The 17,135-nt window shown below is 42.6% G+C and overlaps 1 protein-coding gene across 11 annotated transcripts in view; it reads right to left on the bottom strand.

Moving 5' to 3' along the window:
* Fggy (FGGY carbohydrate kinase domain containing) overlaps positions 1-17,135 on the bottom strand; it is a 387,141-nt gene that overhangs the window by 281,616 nt on the left and 88,390 nt on the right. The window contains exon 1 of one of the 11 annotated variants that reach the window (XM_063287378.1): positions 16,885-17,063. The exons of the other annotated variants lie outside the window; for them this stretch is intronic. The gene's annotated coding sequence lies outside the window, so the exon portion shown is untranslated. Of the gene's footprint in view, positions 1-16,884; positions 17,064-17,135 lie in introns of those variants that run through there. 11 annotated transcript variants of the gene reach the window in all.

The raw sequence follows: 17,135 nt of genomic DNA, 5'->3' as shown, positions 1-17,135 counted from the left end.
CCACCAACAAAGATCAAAATAAAATAACCACATTTGACATTCTCCCAGAAGCATTCAGTACACTGGCAACTTTTGTTTTGTTTTACCTTTGACTGTTAGTTCTTCCTTAACTTGACAAGGTAAACACTGCCCAGACACAGCAAGAGAAAAGCGGTAGATGAAGACTCGGTAGCACATGGAGATCTGTATCATATCCTGATGTCTGTATCCTAGCACCATGCTAAAGGCCTCAGAGTCTAGCACTTCCATGTGCAGCCCTCATTGCAATAGTAGAACCACCAGGACTTGCTCCATGCTCAGAACGTCACTAAGACAGGGGCCTCTTGCCTATTCTGGGATTTTCTGGTACGTTCAGCTAAGCCCCCTAGAAGGATATTGCCATTCCCCCTCTCTCCAGGCTCCAGCAACTAGCTCAGTACTCTTCTCAGTTGCCACAGAGCTGTCTCTGTCTACAAGCCCAGAGGCCCTCATGTTAGGAAACCTTACAGATCCACCTCCTATTCCCTAAGCACTAATCTTACCCAGAAGTCTGAGCAGTAAGTATTGATGAGTGCATAGCCACACCTTAACTTCTCTCAAACCTTCCTACAAAACAATGTAATGATGCTAATTGCTTTATTAAACAACTCTACAAAATGCCTACCTAATGAGTAGGACAACTATGGCACACTCATTGTCAGATGGCTGAGAAGCAGCAGACATAGAATATAAGAAGAAATGGTTTTGTTCACAGGATACATCTAGCACTAAGCCTTTTGTTCTTAATTCCAGGTTTTGCTCATGTGTTCAAAAAAATAATTGCACTCAAAAACTGTACAACGAAACTTTCACCCCAGATGTGCTGCTAGTGTCTTGTTTTTTTTTGTTTGTTTTTTTTTGTTTTTTGTTTTTTTGTTTTTTTTTCCATCTAGACACAAGCTAGAGTCATTTGGGAAGAAGGAAGCACCCTTCCCAAATGAGAAGATGAGACTATCTGATTGGTCAGATTGATCTGCAAGCCTGTGGAGCATTCTCTTGATTGATAATTGATGTGGGCAGGCCCAACTCACTGTGGGCGAACACTAACCTCAGGTTAGTGTTCCTAAGAACGGTAAAGGCAGTAAACAGCACTCCTCCATGGCCTCGCATCAAAACAATCATTCACTGTGATCAAGTAGGCTTCATCCCAGGGAGGCAGGGATGGTTCAATATACAGAAATCCATCAACGTAATCCACTATATAAACAAACTCAAAGAAAAAACCCACATGATCATCTCATTAGATGCTGAAAAAGCCCTGGACAAAATACAGCACCCCTTCATGTTAAAAGTATTGGAGAAACCGGGAATTCTAGGTCTATCCCTAAATATACTAAGAGTAATATACAGTAAACTAATAGCCAACATCAAACTAAATAGGGAGAAACTGAAGCAATCCCATTAAAATCAGAGACAAGACAAGGCTGGCCACTCTCCCCTATCTATTCAATATAGCATAGTTGAAGTTCTAAACAGAGCAAGTAGGCAATGAAAGGTGATCAAAGGGATACAAATTAGAAAGGAGGAAGTCAAGATATCACTATTTTCGGATGATATGATAGTATACATAAATGACCCCAAAAAATCCATGAGAGAACTCCAAATGTGGTACATTTCCACAAGGGAGTACTACTCAGCTATTAAAAACAATGACTTGATGAGATTTGTAGACAAACGGATAGAAAAGAACACACATGGAATGTACTCACTGATAAATGGATATTAGCCAAAAAACAAAAACAAAAACAAAAAAAAACAAAAACAACAACAAAAACAAAAAAAAAACAAAAACAAAAACAAAAAAGCAAGCTTGGAATACCCACAATACAACGCACAGACCATATGAAACCCAAGAAGAAAGAGGACCACACCAAAGTGTGGATGCTACAGTCCTACTCAGAAGGGGGAAAACAATCTCGGGAAGCAGAGGGAGAGAGGGATCTTGGAGGGAGAGAGGAAGGGAAGAGAAAAGTGGAGCAAGTTCAAATAGGGGAGGAGATAGGGGAGAAGTACACAGGGTCAGGAATTTGAAAAGAAGTGTGTAGCAGTGGAGGAGGGGGAACTAGGGGTAGCCACTAGAAAGTCCCAGATGCCAGGCATCCAAGAGGTTCTCAGGACCCAAAAGGGAGGACATTAGCCGAAATACCCAACAAAGTGGAAATAGAACCTGTAGAGACCATAGGCACAGCCCTCTGTTGAGGGATGAGGCCACCCACCCACCCACCTCAAAAATATTAATCCAGAATTACTCCTGTCAAAGGAAATGCAGGGGCAAAGAATGAAGCAGAGACTGAAGGAAAGGCCATGCAGAGACTGCCCCACCAGGGGATCCATCCCATTTGCAGACACCAAACCCAGACACTATTGCTGATGCCAAGTATCACTTACTGACCGGAGCCCGGTTTAGCTGTCCCCTAAGAGACTCTGCCAAAGCCTAACCAATCCAGATGCGGATGCAAGCAGCCAAACATCTGACTGAGCATGGAGATCCCAAAGGAGATTAGGGCAAAGAATGAAGGAGCTGAAGAGGTTTCCAACCCCACAGGAAGAACATCAATATCAACCAACCAGACTCCCCCACCCCAAAGCTCTCACAGTCTAAATCAGCAACCAAAGAGTACTCATGGAGGAACCCATGGCTCCAGCTGGATATGTAGCAAAGAATTACCTTATCTGGCATCACTGGGAGGGGAGCCCCTTGGTCCTGTGAAGACTCAATGACCCAGCATAGGGGAATACTAGGGTGCTGAGGCAGGAATGGGCGGGCCCATGGGGGAGCACTCTCATAGAGGCAGGGGGAGAGGGGAGGAGATGTGGGTTTGTGGAAGGGAAACTGGAAAGGGGGATAACATTTGAAATATAAATAAATAAGACAGCTAATAAAAAATACAAAAAAAACCCTAAAAAAATAAAAAAGTTACCCTTCCTTAAACTACACGATAAAAAAGAACAATTGCTAGAAGTGATATGAGAGCAGAAACAGGGGAGAGAGGGAGAGAGGGGGGAAAAGAAAGTGATGTGGAAATTGATTTAGTTCTGTGTTCCTGAAAGTTTATAGTCTAGAGAGGAGCACAGAGACAGACATGTCAAAGTAAACAGAATGTCTTACAACAAGGTTAAAGACAGGCTGCCATGAGTATACATGGACGTAGATCTCAGGGGCCTCTTGCTGGTACACTGGTTCCTTCTGTTTCCCAGTCCCAGTCTCCTGTAACACTGTTTAATACCCCAGTATTTTCTTCATTGAAGAATCAGATGCATTTAATCCACGAACGCTTACTGAGAGGTTTAGAGGAATAACATGGTTAAAAAGCCCGAATTCCATCATTTAAATCCCAGCAAGACTACTAGCCATGGAACCATGGTCAATCACTCAGCATCTCAACCTCTCAATATTTCCTGCATCCGTACAACAATTCAATTAGGAATAGATGGCAATAGTAATCAGCAAAGATCATGACACAGTCAGCCTGTATTTGACATTAACTATTCTAATAACAACTGAGTGTCTCAAAGACAATCTAACAGTGAGGGTGTCCACCACATCTAGACATTACAACAAGTGCAATGATAAAAACACACTATTCACTTCCAAATATAAGTGAACTATTGAGATGCTATAGGGTTTTTGAGATGCTATAGGGTTTTGAAAATTTTAAAAACTTAATGTGTTAAACATGTATGTTAGTTGAAATGCATGTTTATTATTCTAAATGAAAAATACCAATACTTTTAAATCTATTACAGCTACTTTCCAATTTATATATATACATATAAATTTACAACTACAATATGCTCAGTCCCCTTGGTGCTGTTCCAATGTCTATGTGTTTGGGGCTGACCAGTTTAGATTGGATAACCTATCAGGAAGCTTTTTCCTGGAGAACTGATTTCACCTCTCAGCAGTCATTAGCCTATAGCTGTTCACCTAGGGAGAGGGACTTGTGAGATTCTCCCATCCACATTTGCATGCCAATTAGTGTTGTCATTATCCAGGTTTTATTCAGTGACTCTATTGTTACTATCTCATGGGAACCACAAAAGTGACCAGGGTGGCAAGATATACCAAAAATGTACAACAGTGGCACTTACTCTTGGGCATAACCAACAGCAGTCTACTTGGACCAAAAGGCCTATTCCATAGAGGGAACGCATGCCTAGTACAGTGCTCCAAGCCAAGAACCCGTAGCTGGTGAAGTACTAGAACCTAAGGGAGAACTTCCTACTACCATTTTCCTAAACCAGTATGATTTCTAACTGTAGTCCAAATACTATCATGATACTCATAAATAAGAAAAGCCTCATGCCCCATCAAAGAAGCTTCCCTTTGGAGCAGATGGAAAATATTACCGGAAACCAAAACTGGTCAAAATGCAGAGAACAACTGACCTGGGATGTGCCCATCTCCGGTTGGTATATTTCAAGCAAAACCTGTTTTACTGTTTTCTTTCAGCCAGTTATGGGGACAGAGTGTTCTGCTTTCGTGCGTGTAGTTTTTCCTCTGTACAGGTCTTCAGCTGTTCCTGTGGGCCTGTGTCTTGAGTCCCCTTGGTGCCATATTGTCAGGGAACAATATGGAAAATGGGACATAAGGACTAGAAAAACCAGTAGACTGGGACATCTACCATGATAGTGTCTTCTACAAACCAATGACTAAGAAAGACAAAGGAACTTACTAGATAAACTTAGGTGAAATTTCAAGGAGAGGGAGGGTATTGTCTACATGAGGCGAAAATGAAAAAAAGGTGTTTCTTTTCTGGTCCAATCTATTTGGAGTTCTGTAGGCTTCTTGTATGTCTATGGGTATCTCTTTTTTTAGGTTAGGGAAGTTTTCTTCTATGATTTTGTTGAAGATATTTACTGGTCCTTTGAGCTGGGAGTCTTCACTCTCTTCTATACCTATTATCCTTAGGTTTGATCTTCTCATTGAGTCCTGGATTTCCTGTATGGTTTGGACCAGTAGCTTTTTCCGCTTTACATTATCTTTGACAGTTGAGTCTATGATTTCTATGGAATCTTCTGCTCCTGAGATTCTCTCTTCCATCTCTTGTATTCTGTTAGTGAAGCTTGTATCTACAGCTCCTTGTCTCTTCTTTTGGTTTTCTATATCCAGGGTTGTTTCCATGTGTTCTTTCTTGATTGCTTCTATTTCCATTTTTAATTCCTTCAACTGTTTGATTGTGTTTTCCTGGAATTCTTTGAGGGATTTTTGTGTCTCCTCTCTATGGGCTTCTACTTGTTTATTTATGTTTTCCTGGAATTCTTTCAGGGATTTTTGTGTCTCCTCTCTATGGGCTTCTCCTTTTTTATTTATGTTTTCCTGGAATTCTTTCAGGGATTTTTGCGATTCTTTCAGGCATTTTTGCGATTCCTCTCTGTAGGCTTCTACTTGTTCTCTAAGGGAGTTCTTCATGTCTTTCTTGAAGTCCTCCAGCATCATGATCAAATATGATTTTGAAAATAGATCTTGCTTTTCTGGTGTGTTTGGATATTCCATGTTTGTTTTGATGGGAGAATTGGGCTCCGATGGTGCCATGTAGTCTTGGTTTCTGTTGCTTGGGTTCCTGCGCTTGCCTCTCGCCATCAGATTATCTCTAGTGTTACTTTGTTCTGCTATTTCTGACACTGGCTAGACTGTCCTATAAGCCTGTGTGTCAGGAGTGTTGTAGACCTGTTTTCCTCTCTTTCAGTCAGTTATGGGGACAGAGTGTTCTGCTTTCAGGCGTGTAGTTTTTCCTCTCTACAGGTCTTCAGCTGTTCCTGTGGGCCTGTGTCTTGAGTTAACCAGGCAGCTTTCTTGCAGCAGAAAATTTGGTCTTACCTGTGGTCCTGAGGCTCAAGTTCGCTCGTGGGGTGCTGCCCACGGGCTCTCTGCAGCGGCAGCAACCAGGAAGACCTGTGCCGCCCCTTCCGGGAGCTTCAGTGCACCAGGGTTCCAGATGGTCTTTGGCTTTTTCCTCTGGCGTCCGAGATGTGTGTGCAGGGAGCAGTCTCTTCTGGTTTCCCAGGCTTGTCTGCCTCTCTGAAGGTTTAGCTCTCCCTCCCACGGGATTTGGGTGCAGAGAACTGTTTATCTGGTCTGTTTCCCTCAGGTTCCGGCGGTGTCTCAGGCAGGGGTCCTGCCGCTCCTGGGCCCTCCCCCACGGGAGCCCAGAGGCCTTATACAGTTTCCTCTTGGGCCAGGGATGTGGGCAGGGGTGAGCAGAGTTGGTGGTCTCTTCCGCTCTGCAGCCTCAGGAGTGCCCACCTGACCAGGCGGTTGGGTCTCTCTCTCACCGGGTCTGGGAGCAGAGAGCTGCTGCGGGCCGGGATCCGCGGGTGTCTGCAGCCTTATTTATAATAGCCAGAAGCTGGAAAGAACCCAGATGCCCTTCAACAGAGGAATGGATACAGAAAATGTGGTACATCTACACAATGGAATATTACTCAGCTATCAAAAACAACGAGTCTATGAAATTCGTAGGCAAATGGTTGGAACTGGAAAATATCATCCTGAGTGAGCTAACCCAATCACAGAAAGACATACATGGTATGCACTCATTGATAAGTGGCTATTAACCCAAATGCTTGAATTACCCTAGATGCCTAGAACAAATGAAACTCAAGACGGATGACCAAAATGTGAATGCTTCACTCCTTCTTTAAAAGGGGAACAAGAATACCCTTGGCAGGGAAGAGAGAGGCAAAGATTAAAACAGAGACTGAAGGAACACCCATTCAGAGCCTGCCCCACATGTGGCCCATACATATACAGCCACCCAATTAGACAAGATGGATGAAGCAAAGAAGTGCAGACCGACAGGAGCCGGATGTAGATCGCTCCTGAGAGACACAGCCAGAATACAGCAAATACAGAGGCGAATGCCAGCAGCAAACCACTGAACTGAGAATAGGACCCCCGTTGAAGGAATCAGAGAAAGATTGGAAGAGCTTGAAGGGGCTCGAGACCCCATATGTACAACAATGCCAAGCAACCAGAGCTTCCAGGGACTAAGCCACTACCTAAAGACTATACATGGACTGACCCTGGACTCTGACCTCATAGGTAGCAATGAATATCTTAGTAAGAGCACCAGTGGAAGGGGAAGCCCTGGGTCCTGCTAAGACTGAACCCCCAGTGAACTAGACTGGTGGGGGGAGGGCGGCAATGGGGGGAGGGTTGGCAGGGGAACACGCATAAGGAAGGGGAGAGGGGAGGGGGATGTTTGTCCGGATACCGGGAAAGGGAATAACACTCGAAATGTATATAAGAAATACTCAAGTTAATAAAAAAAAATAAAAAAATAAAAAAATTAAACAAATAAAACGATTAATAGAATAAGCACTATGCAACAATGAAAAAAAAAGGACATAACCACAATAAAAATCACTGATGTTCTTTACGATACGTGAAAAGAGTGGAACTTAAACTGTAAGGAGCTAGAGAACGAATAATAGGTAAATATATGAAAGCAATCAGATGCTGATCATTTATGCGGAAGATCTGACTATAGGAGGAAAAAAGGAAGGGTGGAGCCTCCAAGCCCAACTTACAAAGTGCTTCCATTGGCTAAGGCAAGAAATACAAGCTGAGGCTTCATGGAATACATTACATCTTTACACCCCAGCCTAAAATTATTGTTCCTTCTGAGAGCCAAAAGTGAATGTATAAAGGGTACTCCGCCCTACCATCCAAACATACTTGATTAGTAAAGGTTTGGCTTCAGCTGAAGCAGTTTCCTTAACAACTTTCAGAACAAAAACAAAGACAAGTCTTTGAGGCCAAGAGGTTTTCTCATTAACACCCATGGATTGAACATCTGTGATTTCTCTAACAAGTATTGAGACCTAGTATCCCTACACTCACAGAGTGAATGAAGGTGTGCATACACACAGATAACCAGGTATGTCCTATACTAGATGATATTGTGAGTCTAAGGTTCTCAGGAAGGCAAGAATCCCTTCTTCAGAATTATCTTCACACACGACAGGAATAATAGAAACAGGAGATGTCTGCTGCACAAAAGCCTAGCTGGGACTGACAATATCACTGTGTTTTGTGTTAAGAATGCCCAGTAAGTGTCAAGACATGCAGCAGTTCTTACTAGGTGCTATTGTTATTCCTGTTACTACTAATAAAAACTAGTTCTGAGGAGCCTTTTCAGTTCTGACCCTCAGTCTAACCCTGCTACTATATGACCAGTTTCTTCTCTAACCCTCAGCTTGATTGTCTACAAAATGGAGATATCCAAAGCTACCTTAGAAAGCTAAACCAAGAAATGAGGAACAATTCAGATAAAGGAACCCATATAGTGTCAAAGACACAAGCCATTGTTCAACCAATAGTGACTGTCTTAAACACTACTGTTATTATAGAAAATACACAATTGGCGAGAAACAGGGGACATTTCAACTCAAAATTAGCTGGCCAACATTAAAAAGCAATGCTGACAAGGGCTTTCTTGTGAGTTCAGCTTGTGGCAGCACTGTTATGACAGTGTACTACATGTTTTAACACAATCAGTCATCACAATCACCCCAGTAAGTATTGCCTCTTATTGTTCCCTTCTCCTCAGATAAGAAAGTGGTGACATAGATGTCCCTTCGTAAATAGCTACTGGAAATGCGACCGTGTCCCATTATCCTGAATGTAAGTGCTTCCAATAATATGATTCCCACAGCATCACCACAGTCATGGGCCCCTCATGATAGCACATCTGCGATTGAAACCACATCCAACATCTCATACTGAACTGATGTATTTGGGGAACAGAAGTTCATACAGAAAAAGCTACTGCTTTGCATTCTTAAGAAGATTAGGCTGTATAAGTAGAGGGTGAGATTACTGTTACTCTTCTGCAGAAACAGAAGCAATTATACTGGAGATTCTGAAATGCTAATTTGCCAGCCAGATCCTGCCTACACCAAGCTAGACTTCTAGATTTTTTTCTTTCCTACAGCATTTAAGGACATCGGAACTACATAAAACATACCAAAGAAAACTCTGGAATTTTCCTTCATCGTTTTCCACCTGACTCTTTGAGTCAGGGTCTATTAATAAAACTCAGAGCCCACCAAGAAAGAGAGTTTCAGTCTCCAGCTTGACCGGATTCCTCGGCCTTCTAAGGCTTGGACTGTAAGCAAGTTACCATGCCCACTTGGCATTTATGTGGGTCCTGGGATCCAAACTCTGGTTCCCTTGTTTTCACAGCAAGTGCTTAACTGCTGAGCCATCTCCCCTGCACTTTTTTCTTAAAACTTTTATAGTCAAATAATCATGATCAATCAGAATGAGATAAAATTAACTGCAGCTGGAAGAAAATGCTGACGTGAATGGCTGAGAGCATCATGTGCATCTTGCAATAAAAGGGTACGCGACCACACTGTAAGTCGAGGCCCAGTCTCCACTCCCCTACATTCTATCTTCCTAAGACTACACAGCAGCTGCTGGCTTTTCCCAAAAATTACTCCTGGGGGGGGCACAAAATTAGAAAAGGCCCATTCTTTAGCTGTGCTTTTAAAAGTATCAAGTCCTTGATCTGCATGGATTTTTTTTTTTTTTACAGTTGACGGCTCTGACCTGAGTGCATGCTCTTCAAAGGTCAACCGAGTTTGTGAAATGGATGCCGCTGTTGTCAAACAAGCATGAGCTCCCTTTGAAGTCAGAGGCTTAGATGAGCTGAGTCTAAAGCTCTCTCTGGGAATGAACAACGACAAGAGTAAAATATTAAAACGAAGCTATGTAAGTTGAGCGCTCTTTTAAGCAAGGCATGGAATATCGCCCTGCTCTTATGTGGTGTAGGGCCCACTATTAATGTCAGCCTGTGAAGGGAGGGGAGAGGAGTGGCATTAGCCAACAGACATCAATGAACCCCACACTCTTCACAGTGCTGGAGGCATCCATGAATATGCCTCCCTAAGAGACACTCTGCTTCCAGTGGCATCTACTCAGTACTGCCTTGCCCTTGGTCTATCTGTGCTTACTTTTCCCCTGATTTGGTTATATTCTGGGGATACTTTTTAGCCAAACTCATTACTATGGCCAAATATTTGCGTTGTTTCTATGGCCATTCCCATACAGGAAGTCTCACTGTGTTCTTATCTGAAACTACTAGGCATTTAGTTTAGTAAATCATACTCTTCCACCCCATATATCAAGTTGTGCATCACAGTGGGATAGCAGTGGAACTAAGGGTAGTGTTTTCAGACTCAAATATCATACCATGCAGTAATTGATCCTTACAAACAGAAGGTCAGGTATCACATCCCTCTGACAGAGTCATCAATACTTTCAGCCATTAGGTCTAGACTTTTAACAATTAACCCTTTAACACAGAGAAAACCTTGAGTCTATACTCCGACATCATTAGATCACCTTTCTGAAAACAAGCAGATCTGAAACATAAACAGCTCGAACTGGAACCTGTTCTGTCTGCTAGTGTACCTCCCAGGTTTTTTTTTTTAAATATGAGTCATTCTGGAGCATTCCTGTTTCCTTGGTTCTTGGAAAATCTAAAATCCGTTTCTTAGGATATTCTCTGACGATGATGCTAGCGGCTAATCCTAACACTTCTAATTTTCCTCCAACAGACCGGCACCACATATGCATCTCTCAGCTATCGGGTAAATCCTCGTGATGCCACTGTGAGTACGTGAGGGCACCCCCTGTTGGCAATGCAGAGATTGTGGAGCTACAGTCACTTGCAAGGGGTATCTGTACCCAGTCCCGAGTCCAGTTGGAAGCCTAGACATCTTGCCTTCCATATGCACAATCCAACAGGCAACAGGGCTGAGGTTTCAAGGGGAAACATGATCATTTGCACATTTCCCCTATATCTCCTACATCCCTTGTTATCCCAGCAGCGATGAGCTCCCTGAGACAGCGGACATGGATGGGGGAGGGTTAGACTTTATATGATCCATGAGCCTGGCAGCCATCATCCAGATAATAGAAACACATCAATATAGATACAGCCCAAACTTGAAAAGTATCTCAGAAATTTAGCACAGGTATCCACAGACCTAGATTTCAGTACACAGATGTAACATGGCTCCCGGTGAGGTTCCCCCAATATGCAACTCTTTATAAGAATACAAAAGAAGTAAACTGAGTCTTAAACAACGGATCTCAAGTATTAATGACATCAGAGTACCTCAGAGAATCTGCTAAACAGACTACTCTGTCCAACTTCTAATTCAGTAGGCTGGGAGGGAGGATGTGGAAGGTACAGTTCTAACACATTTTCACAATATACTCAGGGCCTGATGTGGTTCTACACTTAAGAGAACACTGTTCATTTGCATAATAAAACTTTACCTTAGAAAACTATGTTTTGGTTTGATTCCTTTCATAATCTGTTGAAGAAGACGAAAACATTAATTTAATGGGTACAAATCAGAGGTGGCATATGTCATAAGGGTAAATACCCTAAATTCTGGGATTTAAACCCCAACTCTATGTCTCAAACTGAGTTTTCCTACCTAGAAAATATATGTGACAATAATAGTAAAGCTATATATACTATATAACATAAGTATGTTGGGAATTGAAGTAATTGAAGTAACTGAAGTAATTTGTATATCTAAAATACATCTGTGCCTAATGGAATTAACATAAGTATTAACATAAACTACTAAGGTAATTGCTATTCAGTCACGTGTCATTCAATTATTAAAAATGCATTCGGCAAAATGCACTGTTAGCTAACAAATATCAGAAGATACTTTCATAAACCAAATGTTATAACTTGCTTTATATCTACAATGTGTGGGGGATCTGAGAACTTCTAGGCTAGAATTCATATAGCATGCTGTTGTACTGAATATACGTAATACTTCTACTATAATAAAATGAAAAAGATGTATGTGCCTAAACACATTTAATCACGTGCACGAACGCACACACAAAGACACACACACACACACATACACACATACATACACACACAGACACACACAGACACACACACACACACACAGACACACACACACACACACACACACACACACACACACACACACACACCACTGTAAAGGACTGTGTGGCTTTGTAGAGTGCTCATCCTGAATGTAGCTACTCTTTCTTTCTTTTTTTTTTTTTTATTAACTTGAGTATTTCTTATATACATTTCGAGTGTTATTCCCTTTCCCGGTTTCCGGGCAAACATTCCCCTCCCCCCTCCCCTTCCTTATGGGTGTTCCCCTCCCCACCCTCCCCCCATTGCCGCCCTCCCCCCACCAGTCTAGTTCACTGGGGGTTCAGTCTTAGCAGGACCCAGGGCTTCCCCTTCCACTGGTGCTCTTACTAGGATATTCATTGCTACCTATGAGGTCAGAGTCCAGGGTCAGTCCATGTATAGTCTTTAGGTAGTGGCTTAGTCCCTGGAAGCTCTGGTTGCTTGGCATTGTTGTACATATGGGGTCTCGAGCCCCTTCAAGCTCTTCCAGTTCTTTCTCTGATTCCTTCAACGGGGGTCCTATTCTCAGTTCAGTGGTTTGCTGCTGGCATTCGCCTCTGTATTTGCTGTATTCTGGCTGTGTCTCTCAGGAGCGATCTACATCCGGCTCCTGTCGGTCTGCACTTCTTTGCTTCATCCATCTTGTCTAATTGGGTGGCTGTATATGTATGGGCCGAATGTAGCTACTCTTGATGAGCCAAAAAGTCCCCCTGAGGTCCTGAGACATCACTTTACACATCTGTATACCACATAGACTCTATGTACTTAAAGCTACACTAAATTCATTTACTATATTGCTCTAATAAGAAATTAACTTTAGCTTACAGTAATTTTTATTACTTTGAAAGCTCCTAATTTTCCTTTAATTGTATGTCTTATAAAAACCTCAGCTTAACTACAAGCATATGGTAAGCAAAAGAAATGTTTAACTCCAAAATTCACAATCTATTGACACCACATCATAGGTGTGATCTGTGCTCAGCAAATCATAATATGGCAGCAACTGGGGATTGAACTTTGTAATCCCTGCACTCTCGAAGTTATACATAGAGTTGTTTACAAACATTCTGCTTGATCGGATGACTGAAAGCAGGGAAATAGAGATACACTAGTCATCTCAACAGGAGACTTTCAATGCTTTACTTAATAAATTGGAAAATACATCAATGGCAAAAATATAATTGTATGTAGGTTATATACCATATAGCTTTTCTGGAACAAAGCATGTCTTTTAAATACAGAAATATAAAAAGAACAAGTCTTTCCAAGCTCTCCTTCCAAATGTCTCAGCAACTAACTGTTGGGAGCCAGGCCAAGCCAAGGCTTTCCCTAGACATATGCATGGAGAAAGAATGGAGTATCTTGTATAAAGCCAGGGACATGCTTGACAAGGTCGGTAATGGCCTGGGGCCAGGGCCTTGGGGGAATTGTGACTGTGGACCCTGAGAATCCAACTCTTCCTCTGCTAAAGGGCAATGGTTATCAGTTCCAAGGCCTCCATGCACATTTGAGATATCCTGTGTTCCTTTTGTGCAACTTTGTTTGATCATCATGCTGACTCCATCCCATTGCGTAATTGTAATAGTTTTCTGCTGACTGTCCCATTTTTCCAAGTATTATGTAAGATGCTTTCCTATTTTATAAACATTTCATACATATTTCTGTACCCCTGGTCCTCCTCTGGTCCCCTCTCTGGTCTAGGTTATCCAACAGGTGTCATGCACATTGAATAAACAGCAATGAAGGTGAACAAATAATCCAGTGAGTTTCTGAGTTTTCAGAAGAAACATGTCAAGAACTGATCACAGTACAGTGTGAGAAAGGCTGGAATTATAGTAACAATGGAGGGGAGGGTCAGTCAGTTCTTCCTATAAAAAAATGCATGAGATACAGGATACAGGTTACAGAGAAAAGATTTATCTTGGCACAGATTCACATGTCAATATGATCAGCTGGCTCTACTGCTTTGGGCCTGCTGCAAGGCAGGGCATCATGGTAGGGGCACATGGTGAGCAAGCTTTCTCACCTTAAGAGCACAAAGGAAAACTAGACTGGCAAGAGTCTCACCCATCATTGCCCTTAAGGATGAAGCCCAATGACCTGAACAGCCTCTACTAGCATTAACCTTTTAAAGGTTCTATCATCACTCCTAAGTGCTTCCCTGAGGGATGAAGCCTTTAGTGCACAGGCTTGGTCAGGAAGGAAGGCATTCAAGATCCAAATACAAGAACTGTCCCTAAGGAACCAATGCAGTTTAAAGGGCTTCAGCAACAACTGGATTTCTAAAGCAGATCTTAAAGGATGATTAACACATGGCATGTAGAAAAATGGAGCAACGAACCTTCTCATGAGGGAGAACAGTGTGCATAAAGACAAAATGGATAAGGGCTAGCTTGCCCAAACCTGGGGGATGTCTCATAGGTCTGAAATGTTTGAAATGCATGTGGAGAGTTAAAAGCTCAGTTTGGGTGCTTTGAAAAAAATCAGTCTTTTTTAATTAAAAGTCTATTTGAAGCTATGTGCATAATGACGAAAAACGGTACTATAGTTTGGAACCTAAAGGTTTCCTAAAGGCCCATGTGTTTAAAGGTTTGCTTCCAAATCTGGCACTTGTGAGAAGCGATGGAAACTCTTACAAGATAGCTCCTAACTGGAAGCTTTCAGCTCGTTCCTCTCCTTCACAAACCAGCTGTGATGTGAACAATTTGGGTCTGACACTCCTAATGTGCTTCTTTGCTACACTCCAAATGAACTGGGCCAACTGTTCCCGTGAGCCAAAATAAACCTTTTCTCTCTATAAACTACTTAAGCCAGGTGTTTGTTATAGCAACAAAAAGCTAACAGAGATGGCAAGGAAATAAATGCATAAAGTTGGTTTTATTTTTTTTATTACATGTGTTTATTTGTTTGCTACTTGCTTGCTTATTGGGGGTGTGGGTCATCATAGCCATGGCATGCATGTGAGGTCAGGTGACAACTCGGAGGAAGGTGTTGGTTGTCTCCTTGCATCTTATCATAGGTTCCCAAGATCAAACTTGACAGCAAATACCTTTACCTGCTGAGCCATCTCACTGGCTCTCAAAAGTAGATCTCATGATGTCCTGGAGTGACATCTTCTTGAGGGTTAGTGGTTTTATGTCCAACATTCATACCAAGCACCAGCTAACTAAGCCTTACTTTGCAACAACAGCCATGAAGGTAACTAGCATGACTTAAGCTTGTTGTACTAATACCTTTCATAATCTCTTCCACCCCCCAAACCACAATGGTGAACAAATGAGAGAAAAAGGACAAAGTGTTATACTGTGAAGTCACAAAGAATACCGTCTTGTAGCTTTTCACTCCAGAGTCCAAACTCCTCTCATCCTTGAGCCCGCTTCGCTCTTTCCATAGAGCATGTTTCCACACTACTTTCTAAAGGCAACTTCTAGATTTTTAGGACTAGAATGCTATATGTGGAAACTCACTAGGAAAGTAAATACAGAATTATGAACAGAAAACCAAGTCTAAGAATGTATCATTTATAATAAACAAGCAAAACTACCCCAATTTTGAGGATATGGGTCCCATTAAGAGATCAGAAAGGCTTCCACAGAGGTGCTCTGACTCCAACATGATACTCATTGAACCTCCCCTACCAACAGCTGACTGTATCACGTGGTTGCACACAGTGAAGAACCCTAATGTTTAAGTGTTGCATTTGTTTCACTGAAGGCCACCTCTACCACTGCTGGACAATCCCCTAAACCTTTACAAGGGGTTTCAACAGAGAGTGAGACTTTGAGGCAATTCACTACAAGACATCAAAGAGAGCAGACATGAGTACAGTGTAAAAGAAGCTAGAAATTTCACATTTTCTTCTCTGTAAAAAAGAAGGGGCACAGAAAGAAGCATGGCTGTGAAGCCGTGCATTCCTAGGTGGGCCCCAGCCTCTGGGTGAGCCAGAGCGTGTCCCCTGGCACACTGTCAGGGCCACCTAGGATAAATGCACAGCATCCCAGAGCGCAGCTCCCTTCCCACAGGATAAGCCCTTTCTCTGTCCTCCTCAGCCCCTCAGCTCAGTGTAGACGGGGGTTTCTCGCTGAATCCCTAATAAGTCCTAGGATGACTCCTATCTCCTACCTGTGAATTCCCAGGCATTCCCTAGATATCCAGACAGAAAAGCCAACCACTGTCTTTAAAAAGCAATCCCTATTAATGGATAGAACCCCAGTCATGTGGCCTTTGCTCATCACTGGCTAGGATGCCCCTCAGAAGCTGGGCCATGCCTTATTCTGCAGCAGACAGAGGGGAGAGGCCCAGTCCACAGGAGAGGGTTCTAACTGAACTATCAGGAGTCCATCTCTTTTCCCAAGCAAAATAAAGGCAGGCTTTCCCCTAAAAGATCTCTTTTCCTTTCTATATAACAGTACACAGACCCCCGGTCCTCCACTGAACTACAGTTAAAATGGCTTTTGTGAAGGACAGACACAAGACACAGTGGCCGTTTTTCTTCATGTGTGTGCAAGCAGGCAATGAAGCCATTGTAATGGGAACAATGTGTGTTTCTTCCCACTTCAACAGAACACATGACACTGTGTCTTGGGCCTGGGAGGGGATGGGGGCCAAAGCAAAGAAAACAATCCTGAAGTTTTATTGCATGAAATTCTGATAAAGAAGCACTTCGAAACCTCTTTCCCATCATCAAAAAAAAAAAAATCACACTGGGCAAGATCAGAGCTTAACAGCCACAGCCAGGAAAAAAAAAAGAGACCACATTCAATCCCTGAGATCATTTTCCTGAAATAGAAAACTACATATGTTTCTCAAATTTCACATCAAGCCACTGCAGAGGCCAGACTGCAGGGCTAAATTGGCCCAATAAGAGAAAAAGAAAGGCAAAGGGAGAAGAGAAAAAAGGGAAGTAGTCAACAGTAGAAAAGAAACCTACTCTTCCACATGGCTGTTTCTTCAGCACAAGGTCGACTCATGTGCCCAGCTTCATGGAGCTCTCAGTGAGAGTTGCTTATCCTGCAGCTTTTCCTTTGTCAAATTAAGAGACACTGCCTTGGATTAAAAAGACGCCTTAAATTCAAAAATGACTTCATGGTTGGCTCAGAGCTCTGAGTCTCCAGGGCTGGCCTCCAGGAGCACATCTAGTTCAGGGCCTCCCTCCCCTCCCCTCCCTACTGGAAGCAACCT

This window comes from Rattus norvegicus, chromosome 5 (assembly GCF_036323735.1).
Source record: "Rattus norvegicus strain BN/NHsdMcwi chromosome 5, GRCr8, whole genome shotgun sequence".
In the NCBI taxonomy this organism is placed as follows: Eukaryota; Metazoa; Chordata; class Mammalia; order Rodentia; family Muridae; genus Rattus; species Rattus norvegicus.
The sequence above is the reverse complement of the archived record's forward strand: the minus strand, read 5'-3'. Positions and strand labels throughout refer to the sequence as shown.